The sequence below is a fragment of the Lithobates pipiens genome, unplaced genomic scaffold, assembly GCF_037356315.1.
Source record: "Lithobates pipiens isolate NorthernLeopardFrog02 unplaced genomic scaffold, aLitPip1_a1.2 Scaffold_30, whole genome shotgun sequence".
Lineage (NCBI taxonomy): Eukaryota > Metazoa > Chordata > Amphibia > Anura > Ranidae > Lithobates > Lithobates pipiens.
The window spans coordinates 184,826,163-184,842,096 of NW_027507791.1; the positions used below are offsets into that span (position 1 = coordinate 184,826,163).

Below are 15,934 nucleotides of genomic sequence, written 5' to 3' on the forward strand. Positions count from 1 at the left end.
TTGACAAAAGCCAAGGTGGTCACCTCGGGCAATTGAGAGGAAAAATACAGCAGGTCGCCAAAGCCAACAACATAATGGAAAAAAGCCTACGGCACCTGGTATTCCCAGGCGGTCTCCCATCCAGGTACTAACCAGGCCCGAATCTGCTTAGCATCCGTGATCAGACGAGATCGAGCGCATTCAGGGTGATGTGGCTGTAGGCGATCTTACACCCTACTTACAACTCTCTTGACAAAAGCCAAGGTGGTCACCTCGGGCAATCGAGAGGAAAAATACAGCAGGTCGCCAAAGCCAACAACATAATGGAAAAAAGCCTACCGCTCCTGGTATTCCCAGGCGGTCTCCCATCCAGGTACTAACCAGGCCCGACCCTGCTTAGCATCCGAGATCAGACGAGATCAGACGAGATCAGACGAGATCGAGCGCATTCAGGGTGATGTGGCCGTATGCGATCTTGCACCCTACTTACAACTCTCTTGACAAAAGCCAAGGTGGTCACCTCGGGCAAACGAGAGGAAAAATACAGCAGGTCGCCAAAGCCAACAACATAATGGAAAAAAGCCTACCGCTCCTGGTATTCCCAGGCGGTCTCCCATCCAGGTACTAACCAGGACGGACCCTGCTTAGCATCCGAGATCAGACGAGATCGAGCGCATTCAGGGTGATGTGGCCGTATGCGATCTTGCACCCTACTTACAACTCTCTTGACAAAAGCCAAGGTGGTCACCTCGGGCAATCGAGAGGAAAAATACAGTAGGTCGCCAAAGCCAACAACATAATGGAAAAAAGCCTACGGCACCTGGAATTCCCAGGCGGTCTCCCATCCAGGTACTAACGAGGCCTGACCCTGCTTAGCATCCGAGATCGAGCGCATTCAGGGTGATGTGGCCGTAGGCGATCTTGCACCCTACTTACAACTCTCTTGACAAAAGCCAAGGTGGTCACCTCAGGCAATCGAGAGAAAAAATACAGCAGGTCGCCAAAGCCAACAACATAATGGAAAAAAGCCTACGGCACCTGGTATTCCCAGGCGATCTCCCATCCAGGTACTAACCAGGCCCGGCCCTGCTTAGCATCCGAGATCAGACGAGATGGAGCGCATTCAGGGTGATGTGGCCGTAGGCGATCTTGCACCCTACTTACAACTCTCTTGACAATAGCCAAGGTGGTCACCTCGGGCAATTGAGAGGAAAAATACAGCAGGTCGCCAAAGCCAACAACATAATGGAAAAAAGCCTACGGCACCTGGTATTCCCAGGCGGTCTCCCATCCAGGTACTAACCAGGCCCGACCCTGCTTAGCATCCGAGATCAGACGAGATCGAGCGCATTCAGGGTGATGTGGCCGTAGGCGATCTTGCACCCTACTTACAACTCTCTTGACAAAAGCCAAGGTGTTCACCTCGGGCAATCGAGAGGAAAAATACAGCAGGTCGCCAAAGCCAACAACATAATGGAAAAAAGCCTACGGCACCTGGTATTCCCAGGCGGTCTCCCATCCAGGTACTAACTAGGCCCGACCCTGCATAGCATCAGAGATCAGACGAGATCGAGCGCATTCAGGGTGATGTAGCCGTAGGCGATCTTGCCCCCTACTTACAACTCTCTTGACAAAAGCCAAGGTGGTCACCTCGAGAAATCGAGAGGAAAAATACAGCAGGTCGCCAAAGCCAACAACATAATGGAAAAAAGCCTACGGCACCTGGTATTCCCAGGCGGTCTCCCATCCAGGTACTAACCAGGCCCGACCCTGCTTAGCATCCGAGATCAGACGAGATCGAGCGCATTCAGGGTGATGTGGCCGTAGGCAATCTTGCACCCTACTTACAACTCTCTTGACAAAAGCCAAGGTGGTCACCTCGGGCAATCAAGAGGAAAAATACAGCAGGTCGCCAAAGCCAACAACATAATGGAAAAAAGCCTACGGCACCTGGTATTCCCAGGCGGTCTCCCATCCAGGTACTAACCAGGCCCGACCCTGCTTAGCATCCGACATCAGATGAGATCGAGCGCATTCAGGGTGATGTGGCCGTAGGCGATCTTGCACCCTACTTACAACTCTCTTGACAAAAGCCAAGGTGGTCACCTCGGGCAATCGAGAGGAAAAATACAGCAGGTCGCGAAAGCCAACAACATAATGGAAAAAAGCCTACGGCACCTGGTATTCCCAGGCGGTCTCCCATCCAGGTACTAACCAGGCCCGACCCTGCTTGGCATCCGAGATCAGACGAGATCGAGCGCATTCAGGGTGATGTGGCCGTAGGCGATCTTGTACCCTACTTACATCTCTCTTGACAAAAGCCAAGGTGTTCACCTCGGGCAATCGAGAGGAAAAATACAGCAGGTCGCCAAAGCCAACAACATAATGGAAAAAAGCCTACGGCACCTGGTATTCCCAGGCGGTCTCCCATCCAGGTACTAACCAGGCCCGACCCTGCTTGGCATCCGAGATCAGACGAGATCGAGCGCATTCAGGGTGATGTGGCCGTAGGCAATCTTGCACCCTACTTACAACTCTCTTGACAAAAGCCAAGGTGGTCACCTCGGGCAATCGAGAGGAAAAATACAGCAGGTCGCCAAAGCCAACAACATAATGGAAAAAAGCCTACGGCACCTGGTATTCCCAGGCGGTCTCCATATCCAGGTACTAACCAGGCCCGACCCTGCTTAGCATGCGAGATCAGATGAGATCGAGCGCATTCAGGGTGATGTGGCCGTAGGCGATCTTGCACCCTACTTACAACTCTCTTGACAAAAGCCAAGGTGGTCACCTCGGGCAATCGAGAGGAAAAATACAGCAGGTCGCCAAAGCCAACAACATAATGGAAAAAAGCCTACGGCACCTGGTATTCCCAGGCGGTCTCCCATCCAGGTACTAACCAGGCCCGACCCTGCTTAGCATCAGAGATCAGACGAGATCGAGCGCATTCAGGGTGATGTGGCCGTAGGTGATCTTGCACCCTACTTACAACTCTCTTGACAAAAGCCAAGGTGGTCACCGCGGGCAATCGAGAGGAAAAATACAGCAGGTCGCCAAAGCCAACAACATAATGGAAAAAAGCCTACGGCACCTGGTATTCCCAGGCAGTGTCCCATCCAGGTACTAACCAGGCCCGACCCTGCTTAGCATCCGAAATCAGACGAGATCGAGCGCATTCAGGGTGATGTGGCCGTAGGCGATCTTGCACCCTACTTACAACTCTCTTGACAAAAGCCAAGGTGGTCACTTTGGGCAATCGAGAGGAAAAATACAGCAGGTCGCCAAAGCCAACAACATAATGGAAAAAACCCTACGGCACGGGGGGGCGTGGCCGGAAGTCGGTGAGGTCGGACGCGTTCAGCCAGAGCTCCGCTGAGGCCTACTTGCATCCGCCGCAATCCGGACCCCTAACACCGCAGATCGGACTTTCTTCGGGCCGCGAGCCCTGCTGGCGTTCCCCGCTGTCATCCGGAGGACGTTCGGCACTTCTCCGGGCGGTCTACGAGCTCCCGTCCGTCCCGGGCCTGCCGCCCACACGCGAGGCGCTCCGCCGCCATCTTGAGGCCTACCTGACTCCCGGAGCGGCTGGATGTCCCTCGGCTCCAGGGGGGTTCCTCTCCCTTAGCATCCACCTAGCGGTGCATCCCGGGCCGGGTCCGGTGCCCGAACGAAGCACATTACAGGCGCCTGGAGGTCTGGGGCCTAGCGATCCTCTACAGCAAACGGCAGCCATCTTGGTACACCCGGAGCAGGCCGCAGCCCTACGCCCGCACTTCTGAGGCTGAAAACCGCATACAGTTATACACCCCCTCTGAATTCTGCTCTCCCAGGCTTCGTGGGGCAACATTAGAACCAGAAAGGGCCTCCCCAGCCCCCTCAGCAAGGATTAACCCTCAGACGGAGCGGTTTTGGAACTACCTGAACCTACTGGGTCTTCCCTGCCACCGCTTTGCTTCACTTCTTCATCTACATCATATGAGGTTCGCAGGGTTCCTTGCTACAATTATTGCACCAGTGACCCCGGGACTCGCGGTGAGTGCGGCACATCCCCCCCCCCCCCCGGCTGTAGACTGTTTCCTGGCACCCTAACCCCCCCGTTGGTTGTTCATTCCGGGGGGTGCCCCCTTCTACAGGCCACTTTGGAACCGGCTGCTGCCGGGTGGTTCTATCAATCAGGGGCACAGCAGCCCTCAGCTTTCCCAAGGACTGCCTAATGACATTGTGCTAATTGCTACTGCTTCGCTTCATAGCAACCCTACACAGTAGCAGCGCACGCACCTAGTTTTCAAATGTTTTTCTAAGACCCCAGATTAGCTCCGCTCGGGACTTCAATCTATCTCAGAGGTATTCCTGTACCACGTTTCACCTCATCCACAATTTTTTTTTTCCTCCTGACCTCATCTTCTAACCCGCTGAGCCTTAGTGTATGCCGTCTAAAAAAAAGAAGGCACGGAGCACCGCCCAAAAGACTCTCACACAATACCTTCTCCGCTCTCAAGAACATTCTAGCATGGAGCGTGAGGGGTCGGTTGATGGGCGCCTCTCCCCGGACCCGGCCTCCCCGCCTCGCTTATTGGGCCCTACCTCTCCTGCTCCTTTGTCGGATAAAAGAACTTCCAGTGCCCTCTCAAAAGCGGACCTAGAGGACAGTCTGGACTCCATGTACAATAGATTGGCATCCAAGTTTCAATCAGAACTTCAGAAAACTTCTCATGCACTTTCACAGGAAATCTCGGCCCTTGGAGCAAGGACTGAAAGGCTAGAGACTAAACATGACGAGTTGGCAATAGCTCATAATGACCTCAGCCGGGAACACGAAGCCCTTTCCTCCACGGTCCAACTTCTACAGTCTCAAATAGAAGACCTCGACAACAGAAATAGACGTAACAATCTGCGTATCCGTGGCATCCCGGAGTCCGAATCTGAGCTTATTCCGGTAGTCATCCGGTTGTTTAAGTCCTTGCTCCCTGAGCATGAAGCCACTATGTTCAAATGTGATCGGATACATAGAGCTCTGCGCCCCAAACCCCCGGAGGACAAACCCCCCAGGGACATCATTCTCTGCATGAAGGACTTTCTGGTCAAGGAGGAGATTTTGAGAGCAGCTCGTAACAAACAGAGGATCACTCTCGATGACAAAGTTATCCAAATTTTCCCAGATATCGCACCTGCGACCTTGGAGCGTAGAAGGAACCTAAAGGAGATAACCACTGTCCTGCAGTCGGCCCGCATCAGGTACCGCTGGGGGTTCCCATTTCGTCTTGTGATTCCACATAACGGCTCGACATACTCTGCTACCTCGGTCCTGGAGGGTCAGGAGATCCTGGTGAAGCTGGGACTTTTGGACGCCTCGGCGGTTCGCAGACTGCCCTCCACTCCCAGAGCTACACCTATTTGGCAAACCCCTCCGACCAGAAGAGACAGACGTAGAATCAGATATGGTGCAGATGATCGGGTGGAAGATAGTCCTCGATGATGTTGTTTTGCTCTCCTTTATCTGAAGGCTCAGACTGTGGTTTGCTATAAGTTCTCAATGGCTGTTTATATGCTGCTCGTGTTTATCACTTCAAAATATTTTATTTTATATTAAAGGCACTTACATACGTAAAACAGTACACAAACTAGCAGTAGCAGGGAGGGCCTGCTGTCACAATGTAAGTAAAAAAAAAACATGAGACATTAGTGAAAAACAGACAATATCAAGTGTGTACAGTCGGCAAGCCCTTCCTTATCGAGGGGCTACATCAATAAGAGGTAAACGGAGGGTGTCCCCCCCGGGAGAGCCCCCCAGGTAGAACTATTAGGGTAACTCCCAGGAGCCCCCATCCCGACACCCCTAATAGGGAACTTGCTGTGCCAGGATGAGGGAGTGTCCTCCCAGGCCCCTCCCTCGCAGAGGGGAAAAACAGTCGGGGGATCGTCTGCCGTGGGTACCGCAACATTAAATTGGACTGTATGGTAAACTTGTCAATTACAGCTCTGTTGAGCAAACCAAAATCTTAGAACAACTAGAAGGACAGAGAAGAGAAGAAAGGAGAAGAAGAGGAGAGCAGAGGGGTCGGGGGAGGTAAGCTATGTCCTGAAAGGGTGAAAGGATATAGCGAGGGAATGTTTCACAATCAATGTAAGGATGGGTGCTTTAGGGGTGAGGTCTGGTTCCTAGGGGAGGGCCTGGGGGTACCCCCGGCAGCAGAGAGATTCCCATGTAACGGGCCCAAGGGTCCCACACCTTTCGGAATTTAGGTGTGGTGTCTGACAGAATACCTGATAGTTTTTCTTGGGACATTATCCACGATATCTTCCTCTTAACTGCGAGGAAGGAGGGTTTGGGTTGCTTCCATGCGGAGGCAATCGCAATTTTGGCTCCTAATAGAATAAAATAAGTTAGTTTCTGAATGTTACCAGACATCAAAGGAATCGGGGTATTGAGTAACGCAACCTCTGGAGTTCTCGAAACCCGGCAGCCTGTGACTAAGTAAATCAAGTTGAATATTTTAGTCCAGAACGAACGGAGTCTAGGGCATTCCCACCAGATGTGGATCATGGAGCCACGAAGTTGGCACCCCCTGAAACATAAGGGATTAGCCGTGGGATATATTCTGGCTAGCCTTACTGGAGTGAGGTACCACCTGGTTATCAATTTGATGCTAGCCTCCATTAGTGAGGTGTTCTGGATCCCACGAAAGGATCTGGCTAAGGCCAGCTGCCAGGATTCGAGACTCCCAGAGGTCTGGAGATCAGATTCCCAAGCCGTCATATAGGGGGATTTACCCATTGGGGAAGTGAGAGCCGTGTAGATCACTGAAATACCACCCCTCTGCTCCCCGACTCCACCACACCAGGCTTCATATTCAGTAAAGGGGGGAGGAAGGGGTTTGTTTTTCCAAAGTGAGTTTAGGTAGTGAGATATTTGGTGGAAGCGGAACCTCTCTGTGTTTGGAAGCTCTAAGTGTTCGATACAATAAGCTAGGGAAATCGGACCCCTGGAATTAAAAAAGTGACCTATCCGGTATAGTCCCTTGTCCAACCACCATCTGAATGCCTCAATGTTCAGACCGGGGGGGAAGTCATGATTACGGAACATGTGAGCAAGGGGTCTTATAGTGGAGACTAGGGAAGGCTCTTTGCGAAGGCCGTCCCATAGGGCACAGGAGTGAGAAAGGGATGGGGACATGATGGGCGGCCTGGCTTTGGGCGGGCACCATAATAAAAAATCTAGTGTATAGGAGGGTACCGCACAGCGTTCTATGGACTGCCAGTCCGGTTTCTCATATTTGGAGTAGATCGAGGAGAGTTGGGCTAGGCGAGCTGCAAGGTAGTATTTGTGGAGGTTAGGCAGACCCAGCCCCCCTCTGCGTCTATGCAGGAAGAGCGTGTTTTGCGGTAGACGGTATCCCTTATTACCCCAAATATATTTCAGTATTTTGCTTTGCAGAGAGCAAAGGTGGTCCTTCCGAACTGGTATTGGCAGGGCTCGAAAGTAGTAAAGGATTTTGGGGAGAAAGGTCATTTTTATGGAGTTAATCCGGCCAAGCCAGGATAATTCATGTTTAGACCATGAGGAGAGGTCGGTTTCCAGCTGTCTGTATAATTTGGGGTAATTGTGGGCATATAGCATCTCTATTTTAGGTGTGAGGGAGATACCCAAGTATTGGATGGCAGTGTCACTCCATTGGAACGGAAAGGATTGTTTGAGAGAGAGGACTTGGTGAGTGGGGAGAGAAACATTCAACGCCACAGACTTGGAGTAATTAACCCTCAAGCCTGAGACCTTGGCAAAGTCGTCCAATACCCGGGATAAGTTGGGTAGGGTTGTGAGGGGGGAAGTGAGGAACAACAGTATGTCATCCGCGAAGAGTCCACATTTGTGCGTTTGACTACCGCATTGGACACCTCTAATGTCCATATTGTGGCGGACTGCGATCGCCAGTGTTTCAATGGCTATTGCAAATATGAGGGGGGATAGGGGGCACCCCTGTCTGGTCCCCCTGGTGATGGGAATTGGCTCAGAAAGGTATCCCTGCATTCGAATTTGGGCCCTCGGCTGGGAGTATAAGGCCTGTAATAAGCCAAGGAAGCGAGCCCCAAATCCCCACCTGTCAAAGAGCTGGAAGATGTACTGCCATGAGACCGAGTCGAAAGCCTTTTGAATATCTAAGGAAAGGAGGAAGCCAGATTGTCCGGATCCCCCTTCCCAATTAGACTGCAAAATGGAGATAATGTCGATCGCCCTCCGAATTTGATCAGGTCCCTGTCTGCCGGGAATAAAACCAACTTGATCCTTGTGGACATAGCGTCCAATAAAGGAGGCTAGCCTATTGGCCATAACTTTCGTAAGAATTTTGAGATCATTATTAATAAGGGAAATCGGTCTGTAGTTGCTGACATCTTCCAAGTTCTTGCCAGGTTTGGGGATGACCGTGATATACGCCGTGTTAAGGTGGGGATCCAGGGGGTCTCCATTAGCTTTATGGTTACCGAGATTGGCCAGGTGGGGAGCTAGCGTGTTGGCAAAGGCTTTATAGTAAGGGATCGAAAGGCCGTCGGGACCAGGGGCGGAGCTTTTTTTAAGAGTCTTAATGACTTCCAGTATTTCCTCTGTCTGGAAGGGGGCTTCCATAACTTGTTTGTGAACGTCCGATAAGACCGGGATGGGCAGACCCTCCAAAAACTTTGGGAGGAGGTTATCTTTGGGGGGTGGGGAGCTACTGTAGAGAGAGGTGTAGAATTTCTGAAAGGCATTCAGAACTGTGACCGGATTAGACGAGGGCGGGAGTCCCGCGCTTCTGATCCGAGGGAGGGTGCTCAGCTTGGTTCTAGGGGAGAGTCTATTGGCCAGGAGAGTGCCTATTTTATCCGCCTGTGAGTAAAATTTGTGGCCAGCCCACCTAACTGATTTTTCAGCTTTCGTGGTGAGGGCGAGATTTAGTTCTAAGCGAGTCCTGTCTAGTATGGCCGTGGGGGTACGGAGGGGGTCCTTTTTGTGAAGAGCTCTGAGTTTAGAGTATTCCTCTTCTAGCTTCAGGATGGTTGATTGCCTTTCCCGTTTTATTTGAGAACCCAGTTGCATGAATTTTCCCCTAATGTAAGCTTTGTGCGCCGCCCACAGGGTCTCGGGGGAGACATCAGGAGTCGCATTAATAGAAAAATATTCCTTCAATGCTTTGTCGAGATCTATAACTCGTGATGGCTCCGAAAGGAGGGATTCATTTAACCTCCAATGCCTAGTATGTCTCCCACTCGAGCCCCCCAGGGCCGTCACAATTACAAGAGAGTGATCTGAGATCACTGTGTCAGTGATGGAGGCTTTGAGCATCCTGGGGAGGAGCGAGGAGGGGACAAGTATGTGGTCTATGCGTGCATATGATTGGTGAGGCGCTGAGAAGTGAGTGTAGTCTCTCTTTGTGGGGTTTAATTCCCGCCAGACATCGGATAGCCCATGAGCGTGTAGCAATTTGGCAATCCGTAAGCTTGCCTTTGTGGGCCTGGTTAAGCGGGGACGTGAGGGGGAGGATTTATCAAGTCCTTGATCAAAGGCGACGTTAGAGTCTCCTCCGACAATAACCGTCCCCTCTAAAAGAGGTGCTAAAATACGTAGCATGGATTCGAAAAATTTGGCCTGACCCGTGTTCGGGGCATAGTAGGAGACCAAGGAGTACAGTTGGTCCCCCACAGTGCCCTTTACAAGTAAAAATCTGCCCTCCGGATCCGCTTTTTCAAAACTCTTATTGAATTTGCATGTTTTGGCCATCAAAATGGCCACCCCCTTGGTCTTGGATTCCGCGTTGGCTAAGAAGAACTGAGGGAAGTGGGCATGTAGGTACTTGGGACTATACCGGATAGGAAAGTGGGTTTCCTGAAGCAGAATTATATCTAGTTTCAGGGATTTGTAGTAATCGAGGGCTTTTCTCCGTTTGATGGGGGAATTAAGACCCTGAATGTTGTGGGAGGCTATCTTAAGCCTAGCAGCCTGTGGATCAGCCATGGAGCAGAGGGGGAGCCCAGCATCTGAAAACGACCTCACTTACCCAATCTATAGCTGGGTTCTTGGTAAGGGCATTGAGATCGGTGGCCCGAGGATGTCTCCCAGGATACCATGTCGACTGGGTTGGCTCAGCCCAACCTGAGGAGAAAAAAAATAGTGTCATGCAAACATTCAACGGGGGAAGCTTACCATCAAGGGGGAAGAGAAGGGGAGAGAGGGCAAGGAAAGAAAGGGTTCCTGAGAAGAGAAAGAGGAGATCAGGGCAGGAGACACCCCCCGAAATCCCAAGCAAACACAATGAAGACAACCGACCCATAAGGTCAGGAGTCCCGACCCTCAGACGCCTGGGATAGGCCGAGGGAGGGAGAGTTACACATGTGGTCCCTCGCGGAACTGGGGACCCCTAGTCGGGTAACTACCCGAACTGTGAAATCAACTTTAAATAGCAATAACATAAAAGCTGCAATATACATAAAAAGGAACTTTTCTTTTGAGGCACGGCTAAACATAATGCCTAGAAGACACTGGGGCTAAGAAATGAACGCTGTTCTTAAGGCATAAGGAAGGATGGTACATCCAGGGGGGGTGCTGAGGAATGCAGCCCCCTGGGAAATCCTCAAAGCAACCTTGGGGCCCATTTCGAGGGTATGTAAACAAAAAAAATATATGCGGGGTTACGGGCAGTCCAGTAGATGGACAAAGTACTGCATAGCGTCCCGGATTATTGGAGGCAATGGGGATAAGGGTAGAACAAGGGTAGCACAAGTCCTAGGCAAGGGGAGGGCAAGAAGGGTTGGAGGGCCAAACTTTCCAAGTTTGGGGAGCAGTCCTCCGGCCCTCTCCAGGACCTCGGACGGTCAGTCACAAAATGGAGAGATTGGTAATGGGACTGGAAGTTGCTCAGGTGGGTGCATTATCCTTGACCTTCTTGGCTCTTCCGGAGGTCCATAACGGGGATTGTGGGCTGATAGGAGTGGGTCGTTTGTTAGATCCCTGACTAGGGTTAGAAGTGTCCATGTCAGCTTCTTGAGAGATGATTTTCAGCTTGGTGAGGAGCTTTTCCCCCTCGGGAAAAGTGGAGAAGGCAAAAGACTTCCCTTTGTCCGTGAACCTGACCGCAAAAGGGAATGCCCATTTGTATTTTATGTCTTTGTGGGACATTGCAAGCAAGAGGGGTTTTAGAGCTCTTCGTCTCTGTATCGTGGAGGGGGAGAGGTCCGCAAAGATCTGAACCTGGTGTCCCTGGTAATTGACGTGTTGCAGGGATCTGGCTCTCTTCATGAATTCTTCTTTCACCGAGAAGTGATGTGGCTTGGCCAGAACATCTCGCGGGGTGCCATCCTTCCTAGGGGGGCCGAGGGTTCTATGGACCCGGTCAAGTTCAAGCTTGGTAGCTGGGATGTCTGGGATTAGCTGTTGAATGAGGTCTTGCACCGCCCTGGACACATCAGTTATTGATTCTGGAAGCCCGCGAATTCTGACGTTATATCTGCGTGACCTATTTTCGAGGTCATCTATACGGGCCATGGCTATGTCCAATTGCTCCTGTACTGAGTAGATGTGTCTGGAGTTTTGGATGGATCTGGCTATGGTATCCTCCATTTTATGTTCGATCGTTTCGATCCGGGAGCCTAGGTTAATAAAATCAGCTTTCAATTCCCCCGTGATTTGCAAGGCAGTTTGGGAGAGGCCCCTCTCTAATAATTCAGAGAATTTGCCAAACAGGGCATCCATGTGGGAGACTGGGTCTGAATGAGCAGCCTCGTGGGGGGCCATGGCGGTCTGGGTAACTCTGTAGGTCCCCGCTGGGGAGGGAGAGAACTCCTGGATGGTGCGTTCCAGCAGAGAGACCGTGGAGGCCGGGGACGGTGTGGCATCCTTGGGGAGACCCCTGGGGTTGCCTGGGGTGGCGTGGAGAGGAGGAAAGTCTGTATCTGACCTGAAATCCACTGTGCCTGCGGATCTGTGATCCTGAGACAGGAGCTGTGCTGCGGTGGCCATCTTGGATTTCTCCCTCACGTCCAATGAAGCGAACAGCGGGCCGAGATTGCGTTTAGCCAGTCCACCGGTCATTCAGAAATGTGCCCCAACACTTCGGGATTCCGCCCCTATAACTCGGGAAGCGGAAGGGTAGCCGTGCCGTGCGGTAGGGGTTCCGTTGTTCCGCGAGGCAGCGGAGCTTTAGATGATCGCGGCCATCTTGGAAGCCTCGCGCATGCGCACTCCTGCTGCTCGTGTTTATATGGTACAGGGTAGTGTGTGTTTAAGTTTCTGGTTTTATACTGTTTCCCCCTCTTAGCTCCGGCTTGCTCCACGCCTCAGTCCTATCGGGCGACGGTGGAGCTTGTCGGAGTGAGGGGCCTTCTGTGTCCTAGGTTTTTCCTACCCAACCCACCAGCCATTTACAAGTCCCTAGGAGCTGTTATATGGCTCCCCTTTCCAGTGGTCGGTTGCTTCTTTGGTGGGCACCCCCTACCATTGCGCAACCCTACTGGGCACGAGACCTTGTTGTCTCGGTGTTTGATTGTTCTTTTGGTGTGGCTATGTTTCCCCACACGCTATTATACTTAGCTTTAATGTTGGGCCCCAGACCCTTCTTGGGCTTTGGGCCTTTTCCTTTTGATGCATATTCCCTTCTTTTATGTCTTTTGATCTTCTCCCTTCTAGGTCGATCATATTCCTTGTTCTATGCTCTTACAATCACTCAGACGCCTTTTATACTCAAGATTGGTATTTTCTCTATACACTGGTTTTTATTGCACTGTGTCTTATTTTTCTATTGTCCCGCAGAGGATATGAGGGTCCCCCTGCGTCTCTGGCGCCTGTTGGACGAGTATCCCCCGAGAGTTTCCCTTTCTCCCCCTGCCACCATATCTGACCTCTCCACTATAGTTGTCCTTTTTTATTCGCCATGGCAATAACTTGTGTTTCCCATAATGTCAAGGGATTTAATTCACCATCTAAAAGGCGCAAAGCCTTCTCCTTTTATAAAAGCCTTGGAGCTAAAATCCTTCTACTCCAAGAAACGCATTTCTCCCGCTCCTCTCACCCTAAATTTTTCCATAAGGACTTCCCTCAAGCCTTTTACTCGCTCCACTCGTCCAAGACCAGGGGTGCCGCCATTCTCCTTCACTCCTCCCTCCCGATGGAGGTCAAGCATATATTTAGAGACCCCGAGAGCCGCTATGTTATTATTCAGGGTGTGGTCCACAACAGAGAACTTACTATTGCTAGTATTTACGCACCCAATGAAGGTTCGGCCACGTTCTTTGGGTCATTTTTTGAGAAAATTGCTCAATATCACTCCCCTCACTTAATCGTAGGTGGTGATTTTAATTCAGTTGCCAACGCCACTCTCGACCGTTCATCAACACCAATCTCTTCTAGAGCTTTCCCGAAATCGCTCTCCAGGGGCCTACGGGAACTGCAACTCACTGACACCTGGAGAGCTCACAACATAGGCTGCAGGGAGTACACTTTCTTCTCCCACCCACATAACAGTTATGCGAGGTTAGACTACATTTACTCCACTCCAATTATTCTTGCTATCTCGGTGGAGGCCTCCATCCACCCCTGTGTTTGGTCCGATCATCAGGCAACTTCCTTTACTACAGGGTTTATTCGGCTCGCTCCCACGACTCACTCCTGGAGATTGAATGAATCCCTTCTCTCGGACTCAGGGGTGGAAGCCCAGGTAGCTCAATCTCTGGAGGAGTATTTCTCCTTGAATGCTCGCCCGGAAATGCAACCCTCGACCCTCTGGATGGCGCATAAAGCCGTCATCAGGGGACGACTTATTAGTCTTTCCGCAGCCCGGAATAGAGCTAATAGACTTAGGATAGTGGAACTAACCAGAGAATTGGATCACCTATACAAAGATGCATCCTCGTTGCACTTGGACTCGTCCAGGCGCACCATAGATCAGAAGCGCCTGGAACTCGACTCCTTGTTGTCCTCCAAGGTTGAGAAGACGCTATGCTGGGCCAAGGCTCGCAGTTTGCTATTCAACAACTCTGCCTCGACCTCGTTTGCTAGGAAGTTGTCTAGCACACTTCGACCGCCTCACGTCTACCGTCTATCTAATAGTGAGGGTTTTGTATCGTCACATCCCAAGGAGGTTCTCAAGATCTTTGAGCAATTCTACTCTAAACTCCTAGAGGCCCCCCACACCCTTCCTTCTCTTGCTGACCTATCCTGGTTGCAGGACATCCCTCTCCCAGCGCTCTCCTCCTCACAAGTGGAGGCGTTGAATGCCCCTTTTACTGTTCTGGAAATCTTAGGGGTTCTCAAGTCACTGAAGTTGGGTTCAGCCCCGGGTCCGGACGGCTTCTCAGCCCTCTATTACAAAAAATTCTCCATGATTTTAGCCCCCAGAATGATGCAACTTTTCAACTCGATTCTACTAGGTGGTAGCTTCCCAGAGGAAATGCTGTTAGCTAACATGTCACTGATCCCTAAACCCAATAAGAATCATAATTTACCTCAAAACTTTAGGCCAATTTCGGTAATAAATAATGATATCAAAGTATTTAGCAGAATCTTAGCTGACAGACTAGCAAAATTTATCCCTTCTCTAATTTCCCCCTTCCAGTCTGGGTTTATTCCACATCGTTTTATCACTGACAATATACGCCTTGCCTCCAATGTTATCCAAGATGCCAACCTATTCTCCCGTAAGCTCCTCCTGTTGAGTTTAGACATACAGAAGGCATTTGATAGTGTTACATGGAACTATTTAGACACACTTTTGCCCCTCATGGGCTTTCAGGGTAGCTTTCTAGCAGGATTCCAAGCCCTCTATAATAACCCTATGACTCGCATTAGGTTGCCCGGCTGTAACTCAGAATTCTTCCCCATAGGCAAGGGCACTAGACAGGGGTGTCCCCTTTCCCCTTTAATCTTTGCCCTAGCCCTGGAGCCCCTCGCAATTGCTCTCCTTAGACATCCTGATATTACTGGTTACACTAAGGGGTCCGAAACGTATAAATTTTGCATGTATGCAGATGATGTTTTGATGTTTATTACTAACCCTCATGTCTCTCTCCCCAATCTTTTCTTGACTCTGTCTCATTTTGCGAAAATCTCTGGCCTGTCCATTAATGTGTCTAAATCTGTAGCCCTCCCTATAGGCTTTACACCCAATGATTTGGCCCTTATTAAACAAAACTACTCATTTACTTGGGCCTCCACCCACATTTCTTATCTGGGGGTTGGTCTTCCCGGGAATTTCGGGGACCTCTTTGGGGTCAATTATCCCCCACTGATTAGCAAACTTAAAAACACCCTAAGAAGTTGGCTCTCTTTACGTATCCCCTTTATAGGTCGAATCACTGCCCTCAAAATGGTCATCCTACCCAGGTTGATATATCTATTTCGCTCTCTACCGGTTAAGCTCCCCAAGAGCTTTCTCCTTGACCTTCAGTCTCATTTCAATAGGTTTATTTGGAACAGTAGACCTCCCAGATTTGCGAGAGGGGTACTCTATAGATCTATGAAAAATGGTGGTCTGGGGGTACCTCAGATTTGGTTGTACTACCTTGCCTGTAGATTTACTCAGCAGGCACAGTGGTCGATCCCTAATTCTAAAGTTCCCTGGGTGAGGTTTGAGGGTGACTCGATCACTCCATTCTATCTCCCCGGCCTTATGTGGTCAACTAATCATCCCCTCCTGACTCTAACCACGCGCAATACTATAGTGGCAGATTGCCTCCAACTGTGGCACCGCTTCAAGCAGAGATACGACATCACCCTGGGGCGCTCTTTAGGGCCTCCTTCCTGGGTGACCCTAGGTTCCCCCCGGCTTATCTCCATCCTGAATCTTTTGACACTTGGGTCCGTTGTGGGCTTACCCAGTTGAAGGACTTTGTGATGGGCTCTGGCTTTGTTCAATTTTCGACTCTGCAGGCCCAGCACCAACTCCCGGACTCTGAATGCTATAGATACTTGCAGATCTGCCACTTCTTCCTCTCC

The 15,934-nt window shown here is 50.8% G+C and overlaps 7 non-coding genes and 7 pseudogenes across 7 annotated transcripts; all 14 read right to left on the reverse strand.

Moving 5' to 3' along the window:
• Positions 1 to 83: 83 nt before the first annotated feature.
• Positions 84 to 202, reverse strand: LOC143947335 (5S ribosomal RNA; annotated as a pseudogene).
• Positions 203 to 311: 109 nt separating this feature from the next.
• Positions 312 to 450, reverse strand: LOC143948082 (5S ribosomal RNA; annotated as a pseudogene).
• A 109-nt stretch (positions 451 to 559) lies between these two features.
• Positions 560 to 678, reverse strand: LOC143946982 (5S ribosomal RNA; annotated as a pseudogene).
• Positions 679 to 787: 109 nt separating this feature from the next.
• On the reverse strand, positions 788 to 896 carry LOC143949229 (5S ribosomal RNA; annotated as a pseudogene).
• Positions 897 to 1,005: 109 nt separating this feature from the next.
• On the reverse strand, positions 1,006 to 1,124 carry LOC143944176 (5S ribosomal RNA; annotated as a pseudogene).
• Positions 1,125 to 1,233: 109 nt separating this feature from the next.
• On the reverse strand, positions 1,234 to 1,352 carry LOC143953526 (5S ribosomal RNA). Its single transcript, XR_013268600.1, has one exon. It is a non-coding gene; the product is annotated as a 5S ribosomal RNA (ribosomal RNA).
• A 109-nt stretch (positions 1,353 to 1,461) lies between these two features.
• LOC143946161 (5S ribosomal RNA) lies at positions 1,462 to 1,580 on the reverse strand (annotated as a pseudogene).
• A 109-nt stretch (positions 1,581 to 1,689) lies between these two features.
• On the reverse strand, positions 1,690 to 1,808 carry LOC143953539 (5S ribosomal RNA). Its single transcript, XR_013268611.1, has one exon. It is a non-coding gene; the product is annotated as a 5S ribosomal RNA (ribosomal RNA).
• A 109-nt stretch (positions 1,809 to 1,917) lies between these two features.
• Positions 1,918 to 2,036, reverse strand: LOC143951247 (5S ribosomal RNA). Its single transcript, XR_013266537.1, has one exon. It is a non-coding gene; the product is annotated as a 5S ribosomal RNA (ribosomal RNA).
• Positions 2,037 to 2,145: 109 nt separating this feature from the next.
• LOC143950171 (5S ribosomal RNA) lies at positions 2,146 to 2,264 on the reverse strand. Its single transcript, XR_013265598.1, has one exon. It is a non-coding gene; the product is annotated as a 5S ribosomal RNA (ribosomal RNA).
• Positions 2,265 to 2,373: 109 nt separating this feature from the next.
• On the reverse strand, positions 2,374 to 2,492 carry LOC143950172 (5S ribosomal RNA). The gene has a single exon (XR_013265599.1). It is a non-coding gene; the product is annotated as a 5S ribosomal RNA (ribosomal RNA).
• A 109-nt stretch (positions 2,493 to 2,601) lies between these two features.
• LOC143945500 (5S ribosomal RNA) lies at positions 2,602 to 2,721 on the reverse strand (annotated as a pseudogene).
• A 109-nt stretch (positions 2,722 to 2,830) lies between these two features.
• Positions 2,831 to 2,949, reverse strand: LOC143953493 (5S ribosomal RNA). The gene has a single exon (XR_013268570.1). It is a non-coding gene; the product is annotated as a 5S ribosomal RNA (ribosomal RNA).
• A 109-nt stretch (positions 2,950 to 3,058) lies between these two features.
• LOC143954675 (5S ribosomal RNA) lies at positions 3,059 to 3,177 on the reverse strand. Its single transcript, XR_013269640.1, has one exon. It is a non-coding gene; the product is annotated as a 5S ribosomal RNA (ribosomal RNA).
• Positions 3,178 to 15,934: the final 12,757 nt, after the last annotated feature.